This window comes from Alligator mississippiensis, chromosome 1 (genome assembly GCF_030867095.1).
Source record: "Alligator mississippiensis isolate rAllMis1 chromosome 1, rAllMis1, whole genome shotgun sequence".
Classification (NCBI taxonomy): domain Eukaryota; kingdom Metazoa; phylum Chordata; order Crocodylia; family Alligatoridae; genus Alligator; species Alligator mississippiensis.
This window is the reverse complement of record NC_081824.1, coordinates 16,748,024-16,773,899: the sequence shown is the minus strand read 5'-3', so window position 1 is coordinate 16,773,899 and position 25,876 is coordinate 16,748,024. Positions and strand designations below refer to the sequence as shown.

General features: G+C 41.4%; 1 protein-coding gene across 3 annotated transcripts in view; it reads left to right on the top strand.

The window, feature by feature from the left end:
• The first annotated feature begins 1,790 nt into the window (after positions 1 to 1,790).
• Positions 1,791 to 25,876, top strand: part of KLHL29 (kelch like family member 29) — a 556,676-nt gene continuing 532,590 nt past the window's right edge. For all 3 annotated transcript variants that reach the window (XM_059729244.1, XM_059729242.1, XM_059729249.1), the window contains exon 1: positions 1,791 to 2,064. The gene's annotated coding sequence lies outside the window, so the exon portion shown is untranslated. The remainder of the gene's footprint in view (positions 2,065 to 25,876) is intronic.

Below are 25,876 nucleotides of genomic sequence, written 5' to 3'. Positions count from 1 at the left end.
TCAAACTGTTCTGAACTTCTGACCCTCACATTACACTGTGCTGTGGAAAAGGCTGAAGACTTCAGCATTATTACATGGTATAACGACCAAAATTGATGGTGAACTCACATGGTATTTCCCCGCTTGGAGTGTGGCCATATTCTTCTGAAAACATTGGCATGGTCATCATGATGACAGCTGTTTTTCAATGTCTCTTAGTCCACTGCAATATTTTCATATTTGTGTGAGGGGTTGGGAAGGAGACATATGAAAGTCTTTTTAGCACACACACACACTCCTGTTTCCTACCAGACATTAAAGTGTGTGCACCCTTTCTCCAAGCATTTTTACATCGTCCATTCGGGTACTTTTCCTTTCGTTCCTTTCTCTGCATTGTTCCAACAGAAACCCCAGCTGTTACCTGACACGGTGCTCTCACTTTCAGCGTGTTAAAGCCCACATTTCTTTTCCATGCTAGCCAGACTTTTAATACCAGAAACCATGAAAGCTTATTTCTGTGTCTATCTGAGCTAGACTAGAAAAAACTGTTCTGTATGCTATCAAGTGTCGCATACAATGTACATCGATGTATCAGGAAGAGTACTCGGATGCAGCACACATAATCTGTAGTAGGTGCACACATGCGGTACACGGGTACCTATTTTTTTTTTGTTCCTGAAATCCAGAATGAAAGGCACATAGGGCTCGACTCCCACTGACTTCAGCCAGCTTTCAGTCAGGCCCAGGGAGAGAATCCCAGGTATGTTTCTCCCCAGTGCAGTGTGTGCGTGTTTCTCCCCCATGTAGCTTGTGCACACATGAATTTCTCAAGGTAGTATGGGTGTATGTGTGTGTGTTTCTCCCCAATGTAGTGTGTGTATTTCTCCCCACTGCAGAGTGTGTATGGGTGTGTGCTTGTGTGATTTCTGAAGATGACTGGAAAACAGATACCCGTCATGTAAAGAAGCACAAACCCTGTATGTCTTCACCGGCTGCCTGCGCTGCATGACAGACACCTCTGTCCCCAACACACATGCACACATGTTAATCAGGCTACACATACACACACGCATACACACACACACACGCCTGTCAGGCTCCACACACGTGCACATACACACAGGCATGCATGTCCATTAGACTCCACACACACACACACACACACACACACACACACACACCGTGTGCACACTCACACACGCATCAGGCTCCACATGTGCGTGCACACACACACACACACCCGCGTCCATCAGGCTGCACACACGTCTGTCAGGCTCCACACCCACATGAACATGTCAGACTCCACACAAGTGTCTGCCAGGCTCCACATGTGCATACACACACACACACACACACACACACACACACACTCATCAGTCTGCACACACACGTGTCTGTCAGGCTCCACACGTGCTTGCACACACACACGCGCGCGCGTGCCCACGTCAGGCTACACACACACACACACACACACACACACACACGTGCGTGCCCGTGCTCCAGACGAGGGTCCGCCGCGCCCCGAGCCCGAGCCCGAGCCCGTGCCGGCGGGGCCGTCGGCCGCGGGTCGGGTCGGGTGGGACGGGGTGCGGTGTGGTGTGGTGGGGTGTCGGGTGGCCGGGGCGCTGCGGCGCCGTGCGCGGGGGTGGCGGGCGGCGGGCGGCCCGGCGGGTTGCGGGGGGCGGCGGCGGCGGAGGGGCCGGGCTGCGCTTCCCCGCCTCCCGCGGCTGCCATTGGCTTCGCCCGCCCCTCGCCCGGGCTGCGAGGCGAGGCCGCCTCCCTCCCCGGTAAAGCGGCCAGTGCGCGACTAGGAGGCGGCCAGAGGGGAGCATGGTGCCGGCTCTGCAGCAGCCGCCGCCGCCTCCCCTGCGCCGCCCCGACGAGGCCGCCGCCGCCGCCGCCGTGCCCGGGCTGCGCAGCCCGCCGCCCGCCGCCCCGCCGCGCGAGGGGGGAGGCTGCGATGCATAAGCCGCCTCCTCCTCCTCCTCCTTCTCCTGCCGCCGCCGCCGCCGCCGACTCGGTGCATCCTCCACCTCCTCCTCCTCCAGCCTGACGGAGCCCGGGGCCCGCTCCCGCCGCGCCCAGGTAAGCGCCAGCCCCGCATCGGGAGCCTGCGCCTGCGCCTCCCGCCCGCGAAACTTCCCGCCCGCCTGGCTCCGGCGGCCCCCGGGGGCCAGACCCAGCCTCCCCCCCCCGCGACCGCCCGCCGCCGGCGCCCCGCGCGCGCACAACTTCCCACGCTCCGCCGGGCTCGGCGCCGGGCTGCGCGGCGCGGCGCTGCCTCCCCGGGGCTTGCTTCCCTTCGCGCCCCGCCGGCCCCAGGGGCTGGATGTGGTGCGAGGGAGTCTCCCCACCTCCCCTTCTGTCCCTGTGTGTGTGTGTGTGTGTGTGTGTGTGTGTGTGTGTGTGTGTGTGTCTGTCTGGGGGGGGTCATTCCCCCCCCCCAAGGTTTGGGGTAGGCTGGCTGGTGAGTAACTTGTCCCTTGGAAATGGACACTGAAAGCCGTGGGAAATGGACACCTCCCCGGTGCGGGGAGCCCGACTTTGGTTTTTGCGCCTGGCGGTTGTTGATCTCGGCCCCGAGCTGAAGTCCTGCTTTCCCCCGGGGCTGCCTTCAGCAGCATCCCCTACCCCCCACCCCCCGCCGCTGCCTTTTTTCCATCGGCGAGTCTGGGTTTGGGAAGAGAAATGGAGCAGAGCCACTTTCGTGACATTGAGTGGATGTGACTAACTGTCCTTGTCATCCTGTAATGCAGGTCTGTGGGCATGTGGGTGATTTGATTGGATTTTATTTTCTTGGTTTGTCCCCCCCATCCTTTCTCCCCCCCAGCAAAAAACAAAAGAGAGAGAGAGGACTTCTCAAGGGGGCTGGGATGATTGTTGTTGTTGTTAAAGCTCAACATAAATTCTGCATGCTTATGATCTCCTGGGGGGGGGAGCAGGTTTCCCCCCTTGATGGGTTTGTTTATGAAATAAAAAGTCCTGCTAGACTTGGGTTTTTCTTGGGGTGGAGGGGGGAGGGAAATTGAAGCCTGGCTTGTGGAATGTGCGATTTGATTCTTTTTAATTGAAAACTGTTCTGAAAAATAGCCTCCTGGCTTCTAGACTAGGGAGGATGGCATCTCGATGGAGGAGGAATAATCAGAATTTCTCATCGGTGACGGAAAACCCGAAGATGTGAATGCTTGCCGTAGGTTTTTTTTTGTTTTGGTTTTTTTTCCCCTCATTTGTTTTTAACGGGAAGATATTGGAAACCATCTGGTAAACAGCAACTTTTTCTTAGCTGGATTTCTATGAAATCACACGTGTGTGTGTGTGTGTGTGTGTGTGTGTGTGCGTGTGTGTCGTAAATGGTTTCAATAATGCTTCACAGGCTATCCTTTTCCGGTCAATTTGGAGGTACTTTGAAATCAAACTACTGTAGCTTTAAGGTGACTGCAGATAACAGTATTACTGTCTCTTATAATTAGCAATCTGCTGAAACTTTAAATCCCCCTCGATAGATGTTATGATCTGCGTGAGGGAAGCAACAGTATTCCAGCCAGCTTGCTTTCCCCCCCCTTCAAAATAAAGCAGCAGTGTCTGTCTCTATTATTTTCTGGATTAAATTGCTAATGACATTTTTCTTTAGAAAAATAAACTACCGCCACATTTCACACTGACACTCGAGTATGTCAAACTTTAGTTATGCTCAGTAGGCTACTTACTCTTCTCTGAATAACTAAGGCACTGTTTTTGTTCTTATAACCTGTCCCCACTATGGCTATTAATGGAAGTCTTTTCCAATTTATGGTGAAACATGGTAGACATGCAAGTAGCCGGTCAGGAACAATACTTAAACCTATGTAAACTACCCTTTTCCATTACCTCTTCTTTTTTCTTTTCTTTTTTTTTAACGTAGTTGTCTTTTTCATGACATCTGTTTTTTTGACATTTGAATAAGAGGTTGAATACCGTGAAACAAATATTCAATTTCTGCTTTGGAATCAAGATATTGACGTTTTCTCAAATGTAGCAATATTTGTCCATTTGATTTAAAACCAGTTATGTCCAGCAATCATCTTCAAGTTTCATTTTGACTCATTATAGTTCATGCACTGAGCTACTCCATAATTTAACTTTTCTGTATAGTTGCATTATCTAAAACATGGGCTTGAGTGAACTATATATACAAAAAAAACTTGAAATTTTCTGGGAGTATGAATTGTCCATGGTAGGTTATGAAATATTTGCACAGTGTGGCAACCTCTTTCCCTTGACAACAAAGCCCATGAACAAATGTTTAGTGTGAATTATATTGCTGAAATAAAATATTCTATAGTTGTCATGGTTACAAATAGAGTAAGGGTTACTGGTTTTTATCTGCATGCAATGGGGGGGAGAATCTAGTTTTTGTCACTTTTTTTTTTTAATTACAATTTTAATGAGTGATAGTCATACTTCAAGTACCCAATATGCGGGGAAAGCAGAATAATGAATTAAGTTTTTGGAAAAGTCTTGCTGGAAAAATAAAGTGATTGGGAGGTGGGGTAGGGGGGAAGCATTTCTCCTTCATTCTGGTCCTTATTTCTAAAAACAAATGAAAAAAAATCCCTGTATATTTTTATTTCTTTCTCTAGAGTAGTGTTCAGAAAGACATTGTTTAAAGAGTAGGAGAAGACACTGGGAAATGTATTGCATGTAGTTTGGCTGGGACTTGGCAGTCAAAGGAGAGCAGCACATTGGAGTCATCTACTTTTTAGAAATTAGGCATGTTTGTGTATTTACTGCATGGTATCAACCCTTCTGTCAATGTTAATGTCCATTTACAGTAAGAACTAATTATCCACTAGTCTTTCATGCATGATCCTGCCTTGGTGATCTTGCCAGCTCTCTTATTTTACTTCCTTGCACTAGGCTCACACATCTCCCCTCTCGCACAGGTGTTAATCCATTGATTCCCCTGGAGTCATGCCAGCTCTACATTGCTGTAAGTGAGCAGAATGGGGCCCTTGGTATTTTGGGAACCTAACTGTTCTCGTCGTTGGCATCAGTCCCAATGCTGCTTCTGTCATCTATTGTTTGCTCATCTGAAATTCAATCTGGTCCAATACTACTTGTTTTCCTGACCTTTTAATTTACTTCCTAAACTAATGTACCCAGTGCTCTGAAAGCATACCAGAAACGAAAAGCATTTCTTTTTTTCTTTTCCACTTGAGGCATATACAGCTTCCATTCACTTTAATGGAAGTTGCACATGTCTAGTTCATGGAAGAATATACTTGTAGGTGTGTAAATAGATAGAGAGATTGTGATGTGGTCCACTCTCCCATTAACTCATGTCTCCAGACATAATCAAGGATGTGTATGGATTCCCGTAGCAGAACAAACTGTTAGTTTGTGTACTTGAGTAACATTTGTCCAACATGGAAAAGAACATTATTCGGTTTCTTAGTTGGTAGTAGGTTTTTGCCTAAAAGCATGAGAATCTGAGTACTTCTTATAACAATTAGCTATGGTATACTTGCAATATATTCTGTGTCTAATGTAGTTTTTTTTTTTTTTAATTTATTAACTTACCTATTCAAATAATACTCTGCAGCAATGAGTTTCACACTTTCTATATATTGCCTAAAACTCTATAAACATACAAACCAGTGATGTCACAGATTACAGTTAAACTCATCACTACATCGTATTATTCTTGGACAGTTTTTTCTTTTTAGTTTTCATGGCAGTGGAACCCCTCTTCTTGAAAAGACACAAGACTAATTTTATTACCTAAGTTAGTTTATTTTTTTACAGATACCCATATATTTAAAGCCATTAACTACTACAGCGAAAGAGGGCAGTACAAGTTTCTTCCTAGAAGTATCTTGCCCACAGCAGCTTTCAGTGCAGTGATATATAAAAGGTAAATAAATTTGATAGGAGTCTATCATTTTTACATTACCTCCATTGTCAGCCCAACTTTTTTTCTGAGCTACAATAAAATATATTAAAAAATCTATTACAAGAATATATTACCCTAAGATTCATAAAAGGAACAGCTGCATAAATCTCAAGTACACTCTCTTTTTAAGGTTAGTGCTTTTTTTTTTCTCTCTCTCTCTTCTACTTATAGCAGAATTTTGCATGATGTTCTTGGTACTCTTCTTATGCAGCCAGTTATCCCATGAGATTTCCATATATACATTTATTAAATGCATAAATAAAGTTTATGCTCAAGCCTATCTACAAATGGTAGAATGTGATTTGAAACTATTTTTTAAGTTCTTTTTTTTAAAAATATATCTTGGAAATGTATGTTTAGGATAACTGAAACACTGGAATATTTTTGTTAAGAACCGTGTTCTTTTTCTTGGGTTTTTGTTCTTGTTTGGGTTTTTTTGTGTGTTTGTTGGTTGTTGGGGTTTGGCTGGTTGTTTTTTTTGCCTATGACACCAGCTAAAGACTTTTTTTAAGGGTTCTAAATTTTGCTAGTTACCATAATTAGTTTTAATTTCAAAATTCCTGTCCTTTCTTGACAGCATTATAAATCTGAAGCAACTGCAGCACCTCTTTTTTTTTTTTTTTTGTAGTGGCAGTACTAATTTGCTCAAGATTTCCCTGTGGGCTACAGAGAGAACTAATTATGTAAGGATTGGGTCCTTTATGGTAAATGTATTGTTCCTTTAGCAGTAATGAGTAATGCAACAGATTAAAAATGAATTCTGCTTCTGTTTGCAGTAGAATATTTTATACAACAGGTGATTTAGAAATGACAGGGCCATTACCCTTATTAGTGGGGGTTTTTAACTCGCTGAGGACATAGGTGTGCATTTATGTGTCCATTTTCCAAATGCTAGACAAACTTTTGTATAACTATGAATGAAACATGAAATGTGAATCCAAAACAGGCCCCTAAAACGCTGACAGTATATTGAACTGCAAGGAAAACCCTCGCTGATAAGATTAGTTTATTACAATACTATCGACTGAAAACTGTCAAGCATGTACATGTTACAGGAGTTTGCCTCTTAAACTGTAGATCTCTATAGTTCAGAAACTCTCTAAAGAATCCCTCACATTTACACGTAAATAACTGAGCCAATACTGCATTTATACCATAGGTCTCATAAATTCAAGATGCACTTAATTTGTTGAGCTGGACTTTAATCATACATCTATTGATATTTTTGAACCTTGAGAGAGACTCATTATCTGTGTTCACGCTAAAAAAGCATGATTTGCATCACAATGCAGACAGTAAAAATCCTGGACTTAAAGTGTGATTTAAGAGCTTTTGCTTCACACACATCTTAAGGTCTGTGTTGATGAGTAATTAATATTTAAATCAGATAATATTGCTCTGAGAGATGCTTTGTCAGACCTTGTTATAAGGTTTTGATTTTGTTTTTTGGTCTGTGAACACTGTACCAGCGGATTTGCAGATCACAGCATGCTGCAGCGGCTCAAAGTAAAGTTCCTCCTTTCAGTCTGATGTTTAAACACTCTGGTTTATTTAATGAAAGAGAAGGCATGGGACTTTAATGCCATCGGTTTCCATAGGCATAGGTAAAGTAAAGATCAAAAGTGGGGGTGGGAAGCAAAGTGGTCACAAAGATTTAACTGAAACCACAAAATCAATTAAGGTATGGCATGTGAAATTTTAAACACAGTTGTGTTTTATGTGCGCATTGAAATATACATGGGCAGATCTGCACAATAATTGATGCATACAAAAAGCTGTCAAAGAAAATGACTTGCAATGTACTGCATGTTTTCAAACTTTATATTTCTCAATTACTATTGTCTTGCACTTGCTGAGTAGTGAAAAATGCCAGGTTGGAAAGCTTCAAACTGAAACAGTTCTCATCTTATCCGAGTTGAAAGAAAATAACTTGCAACATTTTACGAAGTGTCACAAGTAACTCCCAAGCAGGATTTCACCAAATTTCTTGCTGACTTTTTATGGACTGAAAAGGAACCTGAAAAATTATCACCTTCAGAAATAATTTTATCTTCCATCTTCTAGAAAAGCATGCAACCACACAGACTTGGTAAGAGCCTCTTTCACTTTACTGCACTTTCACTGAGCCAGAACTAGGTATAGACAAACAAGCGTATTGTGTGGCATTGGTTCAGGTGCTGCAGTAGTGGAGCTGTGAAGAGTTGCAACAAAGGAAGACAGTTTTTTTTTTTTGTCCTTCTCCCCTGGTTGCCTGGTATTTAGATAAAAATGGAATTGGTTGGTCTCTTGCCTGGAAGGATATGTGAACAGTGGAAACAAACTGGCATTTCCTCCAAAATTATTAAGATACTAGCTGCCAGTATGCTATATCAAAGATTTGTGACACTGGTTTAGTGTGTTGTAAGAAGATGAAACTTCAGTGTGGGAAATTGCCTTTTAACTTTAAACCTAGCTTTGAGACATTATAGTCTATGTCTGAAGAAGAGGTGCTTCATGTAAATCAGATGTATTTGTTTATAGGCCGTTTCTCTTCCCTTTTCACCAATGCAAGTTCATCTATAGCAGTGGTTCTCAGCCAGGATGGTGTGGCACCCTGGGTTGCAGTGAAATCTTTTCAAGGGTATCATGGGGAGCCACATAGTGTTAGCACTGTTAGGTGTGCAAACATGTTTCACAAGACAACCCTAGAGATTTTGGATAGGACTCTATAGTGTTAAAAGCATTTTGACCTGTTGTGGTCTCTGAGTTCCTTGCAAAAGAAAAGTTGTTCTATTATTTTTCTGTAGTTAAAAATGAGTCAGAACTAAGAGTTGGCATTTTCTGAGGGGTGCCTTGAATCTAACAAGGTTGAGAACCACTGATCTTTAGATTACTCTTCCTCTCTTTCTTCCTCTTGCTGTGGTGACCCATGGTACTAGAAGACATTGTGCTGATGCTCATGTGACTGACTTGTTTCCCACAGGAGTATATGGCCTATTGCACTCTTCCTGCTGCAAGAAGGGCCAGGCATAGGCAGAGTAAGGATGAGCAAGCATGTCCCCAACTGGCTGAGTGATGTGTTTTGATGAGTTCAGCTCTATAAGACATCATCGATATTTGTCTGCCTTCTATTTTAACCATATTTAATTTTTTTTAAGGGGAAAAAATAGTGTGTTCTTCCTATTTTGAAAAACAACTTGAAACATTACATCTGAAAAGCCCAGATACTAACAAGGATGTTCTGTAATCTGCCCTCTTGGGAGCAGAGAAATACCAGATACAGTAAGCATATTGTGTGTTTGAAGGATTATGAGAAACACTGTACCCTGTCTCTCTAGGAGTGGGGAGGAAAAAAGTGTACGGTTAATGTTTCCAGGTCATCTCTGACAGACTTGCTAGTACAATGCAAGGCACAATGTTAACTATACTGCACTGCCCTCTTTCTTTTCCTGACACTATTTTTAGCTATTTGTAGAAGGAAAGGGTGCAGAAAATCCATTGCTTTATGTTGGTCTTCTTTTTTTTTCTTTTCTAAAGATTATTTTACATTTCCAAATGTGGCGCGTGCTGATCAATATTCCATTAAAAGTGAATTAACTTGGGAGACACTTGCATGTATTCACATGTGGTGCTGTTTTGTTTGTTTTTTTTTCCCCTGCATCATCTGTTTAAATCTAAATATTTACACAACAGCTTCTAATAGTCAAGTCAATAATGCTCTATCTTAATTCTATCAATATGAATTTCTGGTACATTATTTTGTAATGCTCTGCCTGTAGGTAGGAATATTAGATTAGTTTTTAGTAATCAGGCATTGGGATATAGGGCTAGGGGTCAAATGTTGTTCTTGGTGGTTACACTCATGCAGTTCCATGGAAATCAGTTGGCTCTTGCACGGATGTAAAGGAGGCTTGAATTTGGTCCTTTGAAAAGCAATTTCTGCTTTCCTGTATGCCAGTTATTAACTTGTACTTCTTTTAGATCTTATTTCAATAGTTGCCAACACCAAATGTTCAAAAATCACAAGGTAGTCTTATGATTTCAGGCAACGAATATAGTTTTGCATTGCCTCATTGTGCTGTCAGATGCATGTTTTTCCAACTGTTCTAAAACCTTAAGGGCTAGAAACAGCCCTTTCGTAGATGTAAACTAAGATTCCTTTGTAATCCCATGACTGGAGTTTAGGTTTCAAGGGGGGTGGAAAAACATTTCAATGAGAATTGGCAGAACTGTACACACCGTAGCAGAGAATAGACTTTGGCTGTACCTGCGGTTGTCTGGGACATCTCCTAGTTTATTTGGATTTGTGAATTGTTAGACAAGGAACTGAACTAAGAACAAAAGACAGTCATGAGCTCATTCGTGCCCTCTGCAAGCTGGGTGATGGCCATGGAGTTACACACGTTAACAAGTATGCTTGATGGGCCATGACACTTGTATCTCAAAGAGCAAACATTCCTGACTGCAGCGGTGAAGCTTCCTAAGTTTGTACAAATATTCAGAAGATCTCCTCCTCACTTCACCCATTACAGCAGCAAAAAGGATGGAAGGTGATGGCGGGGGGAGGGGGGGATTAGCTGTATTTTTTTCTAATCTTTGGATGTATGGAACTCATGTTTTGTTGTGATGGTATTTTCCATTTTCCATTCCCCCAATAGGTCTGTATTATATGATGTGCCAAATTCATCCTTAGTTCAAATCTGCTGAAGTAAGTGTAGTTGCATTTGGTATTACAAAATCCTAGATAAACATTTTGTCTGTTCTTTAAGATTATCAAATCCCAGAAGTAAAGCCTATTTTCTAGTACATTTCTCTCCTTTTAAATTACATTTATTTATTTATAGTGATTAAACTTCTGGGTAGCTGGCAGCCGTAGCTTCCTAACATCACACTCTTATCTCTCTGTGAACTAAACCGCAGTGACGAGTCGCAACGGATTTTGGAATCGTTATTTGGGGGAGGAAGAATGCTGGCCTGGAAAGTCAAGGACTATAAAGTCTTCCCTGGAATCTACAAAATACAGGACCGCTCTTCAAAGTGGTTGTTGGCTACCTGTCTCAATCAAAGGAAAAGAGCTGTAGTTCACTTGCTATCAGTATGCCCTTGTATTTGATTTCCGCCCTCCCTCCCAACTTCTTAAATAAGATTTTTGTTCTTTATTTAAAAAAAATAAAAAAGTGGGGAGGAAGAGGGCGGGCAGGTAAGTTGATCTTTAAAAGAGAAATGGCAGCAAGTTTTAGTGGTTTGTTTCAGTCTCTTCTCTGGAACAGTTTGCGCCATTAATTTTTCCACCACCTCTAAAGGGGATTTGGACATGAAACTCTAAAGGTGCAGCAGGAATACTCAAAGTAATGTGGCTAAGAGCTTGAGAGTTTGTGTCTGCAACTTGATCTTTACTGTCCTGTTTCCCCCCCCCCCGCCTTTGGTGGAGTTAGGGAACAGCTGGGATGTTCTTCCATTTCCTTTCCCAACCTTTTTGAAGCATATCAAGAGGTCTCACTAATGCATACCTCATGATGCCTACAGGAGGGATTGATCACAGGCGTAGGGCTTTGTATGGGAAAATGTATTGGCTTTTAGCAAGCTTACTGGGCATCTCAACCCAAATGCACCAGGGTAAGCCCCTTCACCTGTAGACCACTTCTGATTTCTCTGGAGCCTACTAGGCTAATGGGAAGTTTCGGGGAAGATTTGTCAGAATACTTGCAGGGGCTCTTTTTGAAATGTGGGAACTGTCCTAGTAAGTTCCTCTCTTTTGTTGCCATGCTCTTCCCTCCAGCACAGGCCATTAAGACCCATTAAGCTGACATTTCCTAATACTTGAATTGCACTAGATCTTAACTAGATGAGTCCAGTGACCTATAATAAATGTTCATTATGTATAAAGTTCTTCTACAGTCTCATATGGAAAAAGAAAATAAGCATATGCTTTGAAATCTTTGTTTGGATGCCCTAACTCATGCTTCTTTTGTCCAAATGACTTCATTTTTAGGCAGAAGTCTACCTCTACCTACGTTTTTTATGTTTGAGGCAAATAGGCTGTGTCTAGGTTATGTTGAAGGGTGTGATAAACTTGAGTTTATAATAAAAATGCAATTGCAGTCTCTTAACTGTGAAGCATCTATTGCCTCTCCATAATGCCACACTCAAGAATCTTGATGCACAATTTGACCCACAGTTAAGAAACCCTGTCAAGCTGAGAGCAGGACTCTTATTTAAGAAAATCTTAGTGCATAAATCGATGCCAGATTAGTAAATTGACTGGCCAGATGTTCATATATATATATATATATATATATATATATATATTCACTCACTCACTCTCTTTTTCTTCCATTTCCTTACCCCCCCCCTTTTTTTGTTGTTGACTTCTTGAGGCATATGGGGGGGGGGGGGGGCTCTTACTGAGGCATACCCCAAGGAGACCCATGGATATTGGGACCTTTTGCAATCTAAAGAAGCTAACACAGAAAAATCAAGTGTTGGTTTGTTTGAGAGAGATATATATAAAAAGCATATATATGTGTGTGTGTGTGTGATTGTATATATGTGTGTGTGTATATATATGTGTATGTATATAGATTAAATATGACATATATATGTCATATTTAATCTATGTAAGGGTTTGTTTCACCTTTTTCTCCCTGTTATTGTCAGACCCTGACTCATTCATCCATGTCAAACAAATGTCGGAGAGGCTTAGAATTCTGTCAGGTGCTTATAAAAAGGGTATTGTAAAGTAAGGAAGGCTCAAAGTTTTGCAGTGAGGGAGAAGCCTACACAGAATAAGAGCCCTTCTGTAAATATCAACCGTGTGTTGGAATTGTAGGGAGAGAGAACCTTTTGTATTTGACTGTCTCCTTCTCTAAAACGTGCTTAAGGTACTGTTATTTCATCCCTTTAAATGCCAAAACCTACACTTCTATGCATAAGAATAAGGATTCTCATTGAAGTTAATGGGAATGACAGATGTGTATCTTTGAGTAGATTTTTTTCCCCCGTCCCTCTCTTCAGTATTAAATTACTATGAAACTTAAAGGCAATTTTTTGTCCCTTGTTCTTGTGATGCAAGCTGATATAAAAACGGAGGGAGGTGGGGGGAATACAAAATATCGTTTTGTAATCTCTAGGAAACAAAAACATTCATTATGAACAGTAAATGACTGCTGTGGTATATGGTTCTGGGTATTGCAGAGTAGTGATGGATTTGTACTGAGTAATGAAACCTTAAAGACTGAAGTTAGGAGTGTATTACATGGGCAACGCTGTGCCTTTTGGGTGGGTTACTGGCAGAGAGGACCAAACCTGGGACCTTTGCATCTTAAAGTGTAAATGTTAAATGCCTGAGGTAAAACCTATTTTTCTTAGCAAAGCCTGTAGCAAACTCATCAACCAGTATGTGGCCCAGCTACCACTAGGGAGGGATGGAGCACCATACTGACACAAATAAAGGATAGCTTTAAAATAAGTGTGTGTGGGCTGTTTGTTTGGGGTCAGACAGGAATAAATGAAACCTTAATCCTGGCAGCATTTACATCTAAGATTAATTTTGAACAAATGAATAGTTCCCCATTGACTTCAAGTAAAGCATATGAATAAATGTGCATAAGATCAGAGTCTAAATAGGGATAATCAAAATTTTTTGCTCACACCAAGGAAACAAAATTTAATAAACTCCTTTAATGTACTAAAATAGTAAATCACATTGGCAGTTATGTATGGAATTTTACTTTTTTTTTTAAACAGCTCCCGGGGGGTAGGGAAGGCCCTGCACTCCATAGTAAAATGGGAGCACAAATACTATTTTGAAGACACTTGCTGGAAATTGGTGCAGCAGGGAGACTGAGTTCTGCCATTGATCTAACGCCACATTTTCACACTTCTTTCCTGTGGTGTAAGTGTTTTGTACTACTTACTCTTTTATAGCAGTAGCTCTGAAGTTTTGACTCTGGCTGCGTTACAAAAATGTACAGTGAATTAAATTGGGCAAGTTTTAGTTCTGGTACAGTCCTACAGGTAACTGCAAATTTTGTTTTCAGTGTTTTAAGATTATGAAATGTATATTAATTTTTATTTGCACGGGGTTCTTTCCTGTCCCCGCTGGCTTTCTCAGCCAGCCCGTCCCTCACAAGTCTCCCTACCTCAGCTTTCCTTTATACCTGTCCCTCTTGCTCTTCTTCTTTTTTGTCCTCTATCCTTCAGTCTCATCCCTTTACATTTCCTTCTGCTGAGTTTATACATTATCCTCTCCTAACTCAACCCATGCAAAGTATTTTTGAGTGGCCTGAATTTTTTGGCCATTGCTCATGCTACTCTCTCTGTCTCTTATCATAAGATTTTAAGTTCTCTGCGGAGAGACCAGCTAAAATTCTACAAGTCTGAAGTGCCTGAGACCATGGGACTTGGTTAGGTCTCATGATATAATAACAAACATGAACTAAAAAGGGCAGAAAGTGTTGGTGTCCTCCCACCTCTTCTCTCCACACACACACACCTTTGTTTTTTATTTTTAAGTCTTTCAGATGCTTTAATTATAAAATGCTGGTGCTTATCCGTATATGATTTAATAGCTTATTTCATATAAAAAAGGGTGCCTGCCTTTTAGGGAGGGGGGAGAGATTTTTGGCTAGTTTTGTATTATGATCATGTTCTTCATGCTTGGTAGTAGAGGAACCAGAACTTTTTTAGTAACAAAATGTTACAGTTCCAGTGGAAAGCGAGGCTGGAATTTCTCCTACTATTTTTTTTTTTAATTATTAAATAGTGATGTCTCAAAATATTAGGGAGCTTTTGGTGCTTTTGAGTTGGTCCACAGTCATAAGAAGGGAGTTAATTACCAATTTCTGCTTTTAAAAAAAGAAGAGGTTGAAAGGGGTTGTTTTGTGTTTCTTAAAGGGGAGATGCACATTTTTCTTTCCATGCTTTATTATTGTATGTAAGTGGTGTTCAGATTGGCTTCTTGGTCTTGCTGTGTCTAAATGCACATGCTCCTTTTCTGGATGTATTTGATATTTCAGTGGCCAGATATGTCAACTTGAATAATCGTTTTGCCTGTGTTTGTTGCTGAACGATTTCAAATCTCACCTTGGTCTCATCTAGAGATGGAATAATTTCTTTACAAGTGTCCAGCTGGTACGGTAATTAGCAATCAAGAAATTGGACTCTATAACAAACATTCTGCATAATTGCAGTGTACCTTTGCTTACCTCCTCCTGAAGCTTCAGGAGGAAAAGCTTCCATTCAGGAGCATTACCGGTCTAGGAGGCTGGAATTTGCAAATATACCCAAGAGTAAATCCCCTGAATCTTAAGGAAACATTTGGCAGCCAGGGAGGGAGCTGTGCATCTGCCAGATGGACCTGATAACATGTATTTGGCAGCAGTTAATGCTACAGCAAAAATCAGCACCCAGAAAAGGAAACTTACTTCCTAGTTGTCATTCTTATTTTTTTTTTTTATTGTATTTTCCCCCCTTTTTTTTAATTGTTTTGTTTCCATTCTCCCAACCCTGCTCTGAAAGAAATGTTGTGTAAAGAAAATGTTGATTAGTGGAAATGGCTCGTTTTCATCCCTCGTTAGGGCTCTTTCTGGTGATGTTGACATCTCTGCAGAAGGCGGTCTGCTCCAGTTCTCAGCCTTGTGACCTTCTACAGCCTTGAACAATGCACATGGCACGATTTATTCCATTTAGCTCCCTGTGGACAAATAGACTCACACTAAAGAAAGTGCCATGACTTGTTTGCAGCCTCAGCAGAGGCCAAGGATCGAATGGGCCATGAAGACTGAACAACTCTCCAGTGATCATGACTAGGGCACAAACTTTTTCCACACCCTCCCGATAGGCTGGGACCTATTCTGTAAGTACAAAGTGTTTTGGGTTTGAATTACTCATCACACTGAAAATCTTGCAGGATAAATGCGGGGGGAGGAGGGAGGTGTTAATCTTAAAGTGCCTATTTTGTGTATAATGGGGTAGAGAAAGCGTAAATTTGTCACATGGATTCAGAGATTAGGGTGAGTCTGGTTTGGTGATGAATTAGTGGATAACCGGGAGCCTGCCAGGGATCCATGGGTGCTGGGAAAAAATGAATGGAAAAGATAATGGTATGGTAGCAGAGAGATTTACAGGTGCAAAATCCAGTTAGTCTATCTCCACCCCTTCCCCTGATAGGTAATTATGGCAACAACACAAAATACACCATTTAAAATGCTTCAGATTAGTGAAGGGATCTTAAGTCTTAGTTTCCTTGCTGCTATAGTGGGATCAGATGCCATTCCTTCCTCCTAGTTCATTAGAAAGGACTGCTTGAGGTCTGGGTGCAAGCGTGAGATAAAACAAGGTATCCAGGTTGTAGCCGTATTGATCTAGAGGAAAAGGCAATCAGGAAGTGTAGTAAAGATGATATCTTTTATTAGACCAACAAGATTTTTGCAAAAACAAGGTAAAACAAGTACATCCTCAAATTTCCCACAGCGTGACTTGAGGACTTGTTCTAGCCATAGTTTGCTAATAAAAGCAGTCCCAAGTTGCATAGTAATAATGTAGAGCCATATAAGGAATACTACAGTAGCTTCCAAAATGCAGTGAAAAGAAAATGGGCAAGAATTTAATTTGACTGAAATCTTCTTATAAACATACTGATTATCCAGTGTCTGAATTTTTATTTTGATTCATTTCAACAGCACCCTTTAATGTGGTAAACAACTACTTGTCACCTTTTATAGACTTCTGTGATTTGTTTCAATCTGGTTCTAAGCACTGAATGTTTCAAGGAACATTCACATGTTTGTCTGGAAAAAAAGCACAGTGTAGTTGTATTAGAGCCAGGTAAATTATTTGCTTGTAAAAATATGATGAATTAAAATTTGCCTGCGTGTTCATTCTGTGAATTCCAACTCATGGAAAAAAAAATTGTCATGAATTTAAGAGAGAAATCAAGTGAATATGTCAGTGGTGAAAGAACAGGTTAGGGACTATTTAGAAAAGCTGGACACATACAAGTCCATGGGGCCAAAGAGTGCTGAGGGAGCTGGCTGATGAGATTAGAGAGCCACTGGCATAATCTTTGGCTATCAGGAGAGGTCCCAGATGATTGGAAAAGGGCAAACATAGCGCCCATAATTTAGGAAGGAAAGGATCCAGGGAACTACAGACTAGTCAACCTGGAAAAATCATGGAGCATATCCTCAAGGAATCCATTTTGAAGCACTATGGGAAGACGGTGATTAGGAACAGTCAGCATGGGTTCACCAGGGGCAAGTCATGCCTGATCAACCTTGTTGTCTTCTGTGGCGAGGTGACAGGCTCTGTAGATGCATGGAGACTGGCGGATGTGAGGTACCTTGATTTTTACCACGGCTGGAGTATCGGGCTCAGAGAGTAGTAATCAACGGCTCAATGTCTAGTTGGCAGACAGGTATCAAGTGGAGCACCCCAGAGATTGGTCCTGGGGTCAGTTTTGTTCAATGTCTTCATCAACAACCTAGAAGATGGCATATAGTGCACCCTCTGCAAGTTTGCTGATGAGACCAAGCTGGGGAGGGTAGTAGATATGCTGGGGGGTAAAGCTAGGATTCAGAGTAACCTAGACAAATTGGAGGATTGGGCCAAAAGGAATCTCATGAGGTTCAACACGGACAAGTGCGAAGTCCTGCACTTAGGACAGAACAATCCCATGCACCGGTACAGGCTGGGGCTGACTGGCTGGGCAGCAGCTCTGCAGAAAGGGTCCTGGAGGTTACAGTGGTCCTTAAGCTGAATATAAGCCTGCAGCGTACCCTTGTTGCCAAGAAGACTAATGGCATCCAGGGCTGCATTGGTAGGAGTGTTGTCAAGCAGATGAAGGGAAGTGATTATTTCCTTCTATTCAGCACTGGTGAGGCCACATCTGGAGCACTGGGTCCAGTTTTGGGGCTCCCACTAGAGAAAGGATGTGGACAAGTTGGAGAGGGTTCAGCAGAGAACAACAAAAATGGTTCAGGGGCCAGGGGACATGACTTTTGAGGAGAGGCTGAGAGAACTGGGCTTATTTAATCTGGAGAAAAGGAGACTGAGAGGGGATTTAATAACAGCCTTCAACTACCTGAAAGGTGGTTCCAAAGGATTCCATCCAAAGGAAAGGATGGAGCTGGACTGTTCTCAGTGGGGGCAGATGACGGAACAAGGAGCAGTGGTGTCAAGTTGCAGCAAGGGCAGTTTAGGTTAGGTATTAGGAAGAATTGTCTCACTAGCAGGGTAGTAAAACACTGGAGCAGGTTACCCAGAGGTGGTGGAAGCCTCCATCCTTGAAGGTTATGACTCGGCTAGACAAAGCCTTGGCTGGGGTGATGTAGTTGGGGATGGTTATGCTTTGAGCAGGGGGTTGGACTAGATGACTTCCTGAGGTCCCTTCCAACCCTCATTGTCTATGATTCCTCAACTCCTAAATGCAGGAATTTGCCGTGGGAGAGGAACAGGGGGGTAAAAAATTCTGGGCATGCTCTGTCCACCCACCAAATTTCCTGACCTGTGGGGAGCTCCATAGACTGGATGACAAGATCCCATGGGCCACGTTTGGCCCACAGGCTGGAAGTCGAGCATTGCCTGCATGAAGTGGTCTGCCCCATGTTAAATGGCATTTCTCACGTTTGCTAGTTGTGCGACTTTTTCTGTTTTAACGTGGAGCCGAATTGTACAGCACCTAGCACAGTGGTGCACCAAACACAGAAATGGATCATTCTTCCAAGTTTAATGCCCAGGAGATGAAACATAACAGGTGGTGGAAACACCAGACAGACAAGTCTGAGTGAGAAGAGGGAAGCAAGGCATACCTCTGCTCCAGAATTTCACCTGCGTAAGAATTGCTGCTGCATAAGCTTCTCGCCAAGTGAAAGTAACTTTGCACTCACTCCATGGGGAGCAAGTTTGGCTCCCTAACTGCTGCTCCTCAGTTACTGCAAGAAAGACCCTTATTTCTTCATTCTGCCTTTAACAAACCAGGTGCACATCCTATTCCAAGGCACATTGTATAGGAGGCATTATGAATCCCTGCTGAGCAGAAGGGGCTCGGAAGACTTTTTTTTTTTTCTTCCTTTTGTTTGTTATATTTTACTTCGTTGTTCTTTGTCCTGGTCTGTGGAGCCTGCTGTCTGGGCAGCAGCTCCCCAGTGTTGTGTGTTGTACCGGTACAGGAAATGTCTACCTCGAGTCAGCACTGTTCCCCCCCCACTCTCCAGTGCAGGTCTTTCCCTCCATGATAGAAAAAAGTTGATCACCCAAGTCTTGGTCTTTGTAAACTTTCTTGTTTCCTATGGCACTATGGATTTGCTTTTAAAAACAGCCTAACTTTTTCAGAATGTATTTAGGTGCACAAACTCAAAGAACTGGACTTTCAGAGGGCGCACACTATGCTCTGAATTTATTGAAACTCGGGCCCGTTGCGACTCCCATATGCATTCCCAAAATGAGTAGTTGCTATAGAAAACCTACAGCCTGTGCAAAAAAAAACTTCAGCCAAATTCCTTGTTGAACATAAAGACATACAAAAAACTAGAATTCTTGGTTCCAAAATGATACCTTTTATTAAACCAACTAGAAAATGGCAAGAAAATTGGCCTTTTCTGCAAGCTTTTGGGATCAAAGTCCCTTTGTCAGGCTCTGGGAAAAGTGTAGATGGTACAAGATGGTAAAAAGTCCCCATAGGTAGGAAAAAAACTTCATTTTTGTACAGAGGGAGCTGAAGATGGAAGGTTGTCCCTCTGGGTCCGTGAGAGTTATTGTTATACTTATTGAGAGTTTTATAACATAGTTATTATAAATATTAGTTATTATAACTTATAATGTAACTTATGAGAGTTATTGTTATTGTAATATTTATGGTTGAACATCAGCTTGTTACATTTCTGTGGTGCACTTCTGAAAACTGGATCCTTTCCTGACTGAATTGTATTCTCTCCATTTACACGGACATCCAAACTACACGCCTCAGCAGTTTGATTCAGCAGTTCTTTGGAGAACAACTCTAGGAAAAAAAGTGGTTATATTTGCTGTTACAGTAATTTTAAAAACATTATGCAGCTTGAAGTACGACCGTATTGATGGATTGTGCCTTTCCAAAAGTGTCTTGCATAGCTTTTTATTCTAACACTTTTTTTTGTTGTCTGTGGAAATCTAGAGGAAAAACTTGTCCCTGTCCATCTCTGACGCCTGTTTGCTCACCCTAGAAAAAGAGCAGCCTTTCTCTAGTGATAAACACTGATGTAAGAGAGAGTCTTCAGATTCCAACCCTGTGATATTATTTAAAACTTACACAAACAAAGGAATGTTTGACATTTTAAATAGAGCCTTGTACATCTTCTGTCCTGAATAAAGCAAAATACTTTAGAGAGACTGTTGGTTTGAAATGTAATCAGTTTAAAAGAATAGGTTCACGTATTGTAACTTCTCCTGAGGGTTCCAATCAGTAGGTATAGTTTTGGATTTTACTCTCTCTCTTTCTTTATCACTTAAGGTCATCTTTTGAGTCTATAGATGAAAATTGTGCTGATACTTAACAATGAAAAAGCAGGGAAATATTTGTCTTTAATTCCTTTGTTTCAGTAATCTTGGAAATGTAACTCTAATAATAGTGAGTAAAAAAAAAAAGGAAGCCCACCAAGAAGTGAGAGAGGCCTAAATTAGTTAGAAAACAGCAAGCAAAACACCAGTAAATATCCGTTCTTAAGTTCGGGGGGGGGGGGGGTGTACACACACACACACACACGCACACACACACACGTATGTGTGTGAGAGTGTATATGTATATAGATCATTTAATTCGAAGCCTTCAGCATGAATTCTGAAAATGCAACTTAACCATTACAAGATCTAAGATTACAAGTCAAAAAGGAAAAGGAGTGCCAAGTAGTGCAAGCCCAATAAACTTTCTAGCAGGCTTTGAGGGATAACACCTAACACAGACCTGAAGGACAGCCTTGTGCTAATACAAAGCACAATAGCTATTGAGTATCTGCTTTTCCAGATTCTGTTTACTCTTAACTGCTCCCTGGTGACATAACTTTAATGGCTCTTCTGCTTAGTCATAGTAGACAAAATAATTATTTAGAGTATTTGATTAACCAATTATAACAACAAAGAATGTAGATTGTACAACTGGCCATTTGGCTCATTCGACCATCTAGCTAATACAGTTTTAAAAGAGAAGACAAGATGCAGTCTGAAATAAAACAAACTGTACCATGTAAAATGTGCCAGCAGACTTGCACTTCTCTTGGGCCAAATATTTAAAAAGGAAATTGCTGTCATATGCCATTATGATGCTGATCATTGTAGCTACAGTGCAGATTACGCAATGCTAGCATTGTACCTAGAAGACGTTTTAACGGAAAATAATTCTCTTACACCTTAAACTAAGGCAGCTGTCTAAGAAATAAAGGCCATTTTTGGAAAATGTGTCTACATTGGACCATTTTAAAGTTTTCTCTGTCTTTGCTATCTAGTAAATGCAGCAAATAAGGAAAAAAATGTTTAACTATTTCTAATTTGGGAGGAATAAAAATTTAACTATTTCAGAGGGGAAACCATAGTAATCTTATAGTTCATGTGTCTTCTTCCAAAGGATTCCCAAGGGACAAGAAATACTGGAGGTTCTTTGCTCTACACCCATAAAATACTGTCTAAAAGTTCAAGAGGAAAACATAGGCAGACAAGGTTCTTTGGGCAGATGTGATACCTTTTATTAGACCAACTAAGTAGTTAGAATAATTTGTTCTTTCTTTGCAAGCTTTCAGGCACAAAAGCCCTTCTTCACGTAAAGAGAGAGTCTGCTATTGTTTTGTGTTCTCCTGGATGGAATAAAAGCCAATTTGCAAAATGCAGGTCTGTGAAAATGCAAATGTACGGCAGTGAGGAACAGAGGGAATGGGGGGCAATAGGTGTGAGACAGGTAGGTGTGGGGGAAAGGGGAAATGTTGAGCTGGTGATAGAATGTAGCTGGTAAAATGCAGACAGGTTACTTGGAGTTATCGGATGGCAAGCAAGTTATAATGTACCATAAATCTAATGTTTATATTTAGTCTGTGATTTTGTTTTGTATTCAGTAAATTGAAGTGAAGTTCGTAGGCTCATCTATGAAAGGCATTTTGTAATTTCCCTTTGAGGATTAGAACTGAGATTGGGGAGAGAGTAATTGTCTTGTGAGAAATGTGCAATCACAGATAATTGGGTATTTTTGTCTTTGACAAATTTTCAGTGTGCATTCATCCTGGTACACAGTTGTTGTTTTCTTTCTCCTACATATTTTTCAACCAGGGCATTTAGTGCATTGAATAAAATGTATTGCATTCCTGGAGGTGCAGGTGTAAGATCCAGGAATGGTGATGGTTCTGTTGTGGGGTGTAGTTATTGTGGTAGTGGTGGAGATATGTCGTCAGTTTTCTACATTTCTTGTCCCAGCATGGTCTGGATCCATTCGGTGTGTTTTGGGCCATGGGAAGTTTGCATCTGGTGATGAGTCCCTGGGTTGGGTAGTGGTGCGGCTTGAGGTTCGGTGCTTACTTAAAGGCTGGGATGGGTGCTGCTGGGAAGATCTCTTTAAGAATTGGGTCTTCTTCTAGAATGGGTTGCAGTTGTTTGAGGATTTTCCATATAGGTTCCAGGGAGGGGTGGTATGCCATAACTAATGGTGTGCAATTCCTGGGGATTTTTTTTTGTACTGTAGCAATTCTTCACGTGGTATCTGGGTGGCTCTTTCAAAAGTGCGATCTGTCTCTCTGGAGGAGTGTCCTTGTTGAGTGAGAGCCCCTTTGAGATTTGTGAGGTGACAATCATGGGTGTTCTCGGTGTAAGGAGGGCTTGGTGGTATATTACAGTTTTCTTTGTGTGTTTAGGGTGATTGCTGGTTCTGTGCAGATATGTGTATGTTGGTCTGTGGGTTACTTGTATACAGTGGTTTGTACTTTACCATTCTGGTTATTGATCATAGTGTGTAAAAAGGAAATGCTGGTGCTAGAGGATTCAAGAGAAAGTCTGATGGAGGGTTGATGATTATTGAATTTGTGATGGAAATCAATTGGAGAGTGCAGGTTTTTGGTCCAAATTATGATGTCATCTATATATCTTAAGTATAGCATGTGTTTGATGGTGCAGTCTTTGAAGAATTCTTCCAAATGGCTCATAAAAAGGTTGGCATGTTGTGGGGCCATTTTTTGGTGCCCGTAGCTTTGTCCGTGGTGTGGAGGAAGTGTTGGTTATTGAAAGTGAAGTTGTTGTTGTGTGTGAGGATGAAGTGTATAAGTTCAGTAATATCGTCAGGTCTGTACTCAGAGTTGCAATCTTGCTCTTGTGGTATATGCAAGGCAGGCTTGGATGCCATCATGGTGTGGGGTGTTGGTATATAAGCTGGTAACATCCATGTAGACTGGGAGGGTATTGCTGGGAAGGTGGTGTGTGATCATCCAACACAGAACGTAGCTTGCAATATTCAGCTGTCTATCCAGAACAAGTTGAAAATGGTAGTAGAACACAGGAACCCCCACATTGATGGCCCGCCCAGTCAAATATCTTGTCTACTGGTTTTTGCTACTGGACTCTTCAAAGAAAGTGCAAGAAACTTGTATTGGACAGAGGCATAATTGAGATGTTTTGCATCATGGGAGTGGGGGTGGCAGCAGTGCATGAGGCACTGGTAGTGGCAGGGCTGTTCCTGGTGGTGGCAGCTGCTACTTTTGCAGTTTTTCCTCTGCACCCGTCTTCCCCCTCCTCCCCCAAGTTGTTGTATGGGCCTGATGCCCTGCTTGCCTCCCTCAGTTGCACTACTGGCATTGGATAGATACTGAATAATCTAATAATCTAACATGCTTCTCATGTTAGACCTCCTAACCCCTTTATATTTAGATGTTAGCTTAAAACTAGAAGCATGAAGATTAATGTTGACAAATTTTGGAAGAAATATTAACTGTTACATCTCTAGATACTTCTAACCACATAAATATGTTCTTCTCTCTCTCTTTCAAATATTGCTGAGTTCTTGACCTTGATCGAATTCCTACAGTAGATAGTCACAGCCTAATTAGGCTTTGTATGAGGAAGTACTTCCTTTTTATCTATTTTGAATTTGCCATCTTCCAGTTTTATTGACTATCCCTTTGTCCTTATGTTATGAAACCAGAACAGGAGTTTCTGTTCTGGCTGTCTCCATCCTATTCTTATTTTACCAGATTCTTATTTTATCTCACCCTTTCAACTCCCTTCTGTTTCTAAACTCGGTGATCTCAATTTTTTTCCAGTCTCCTCTTGCATAAGAGTGTCCCTGTCCCTAATTATTGTTGTTGCCCTTCCCTAAACCCCTTTGAAATTTTAAATATCCTTCTTGACACTGGATGATTAAGAGAGTACAATAAGGTTACATCATTGATTTGTGAGCGACCATTAACATTTCTTTTACTGTACATGCTAACGTCTTTGCTCTTCTCATTGCAGCTCCACACTGAGCCATGCTCTTCCTTGAGCTCACCACAGTGATGCTTGTGATTCTCTCTCTTTTTTTCTAATACCATTTTGGTTTGCAGATATTCAGACAGGGTGGATTTGATTTAAATCAGATTTGATTTTTAAATCATGATTTAAATCACTGGTCAGGAAGCCTTGATTTAATCACTGTTTTCTACAAAAAGTGTATTCCTATTGTTCTGATACCCTTTATTCATTAAATTTCTTGAAACTTTGCACTTCTAGACAAAGGTAGGGCTTGACTCTGTATACAAACTTCAGAGAGACAGTAGAGTTGATGGGTGGGTAATCTCCCATCTCCATATATTCCTATTGACAAGGATGTTAACTCTGGAGACACAAATCCACAGTTTGAGAACTGAGACTCATCAATCACAGAGATGCTTAATGGGATCTTCTGGACTGAGCACTGACTCCCATTGGGTAGAGTGGTTTTCTTTAATCTTTACTAATCTATAGAGGAGCCTCTGGGAACCCCATAATACTGGGCTGCTAATATAGTCCATGGCCTGTCGTAACCTATTTATAAAACTTTTCTAAAAAGGTTACATGAATAAAGTGTCTCAAATATTATATAATTAGACGTTATAATCCCCATCTCATGATGATATCTTTGAGCTTTAACTTAAAACTATCTTTTTATATAGGTTTATTTTTTTAAACAAAGCATCTTTAACAAAAAAAAGTTAAAAAAAACTGACAAAATTAAAATTGGATTTTTTATTTATTTATTTTTAAATAATTAATTTTTATTCCGCCGCCCCCCTATATTTAGAGGACATCTTAGAATTGTCCTGTGTCCAGCTACACCCAGCATAGGGGTTCTCATGTTTTGAAATGAAATGGGTTGAGCAATTCTGTATCTTTGACGATAAGATTCCCCTCTGCCCTGCCTTTTTGCCTGCTTTCCTTTTAAGCATTGAGGAAAGGTCCACCTCCAGAGTCGCAGCTTCTGGAAGGATGCCTGCAGATCGCATTATTTCAGCCTTCTGCACTTGTGACTGATTTTTATTCTATCCTTTTGAATGCAGCACTTCCAGGAGTCCATTTCAAAATGTTCATCTCCCATATCTAGTATCTGTTAGCAAGGGTCCAATTCTGCAGTTCCTGCTTTACCACATCATTTATTTCAGTTGAACTGAGTGAAGGGCAGCTATATGTCAGTGAGAAGATAGGGTTCTACTTCAGTGCAGCTACAATCAGGATTGGGTCCCAGCTCATCCACCAGGTCATTGTATAGAAGCTTAACAAAAAGGGAAAGGGAGAGAGAAAATTTAATACAGTGACATAATACATCTGAGCATGTCTCATTATACTGACCTGAGCAACCTGTGACATGCAGTTTAGTTGCATGTGTTCCTCATGAGTTAAAGCTCAGGTTGCTGAGATAATGGTTTTGATGCTGAAGGTCCCAATTTCAGTCCTTACTTATTATTGAGCTGTCCATGGATCTGTGGCCGTAGCTGGCTACAGTACACTGGCATCTTGTGGTATTATTTT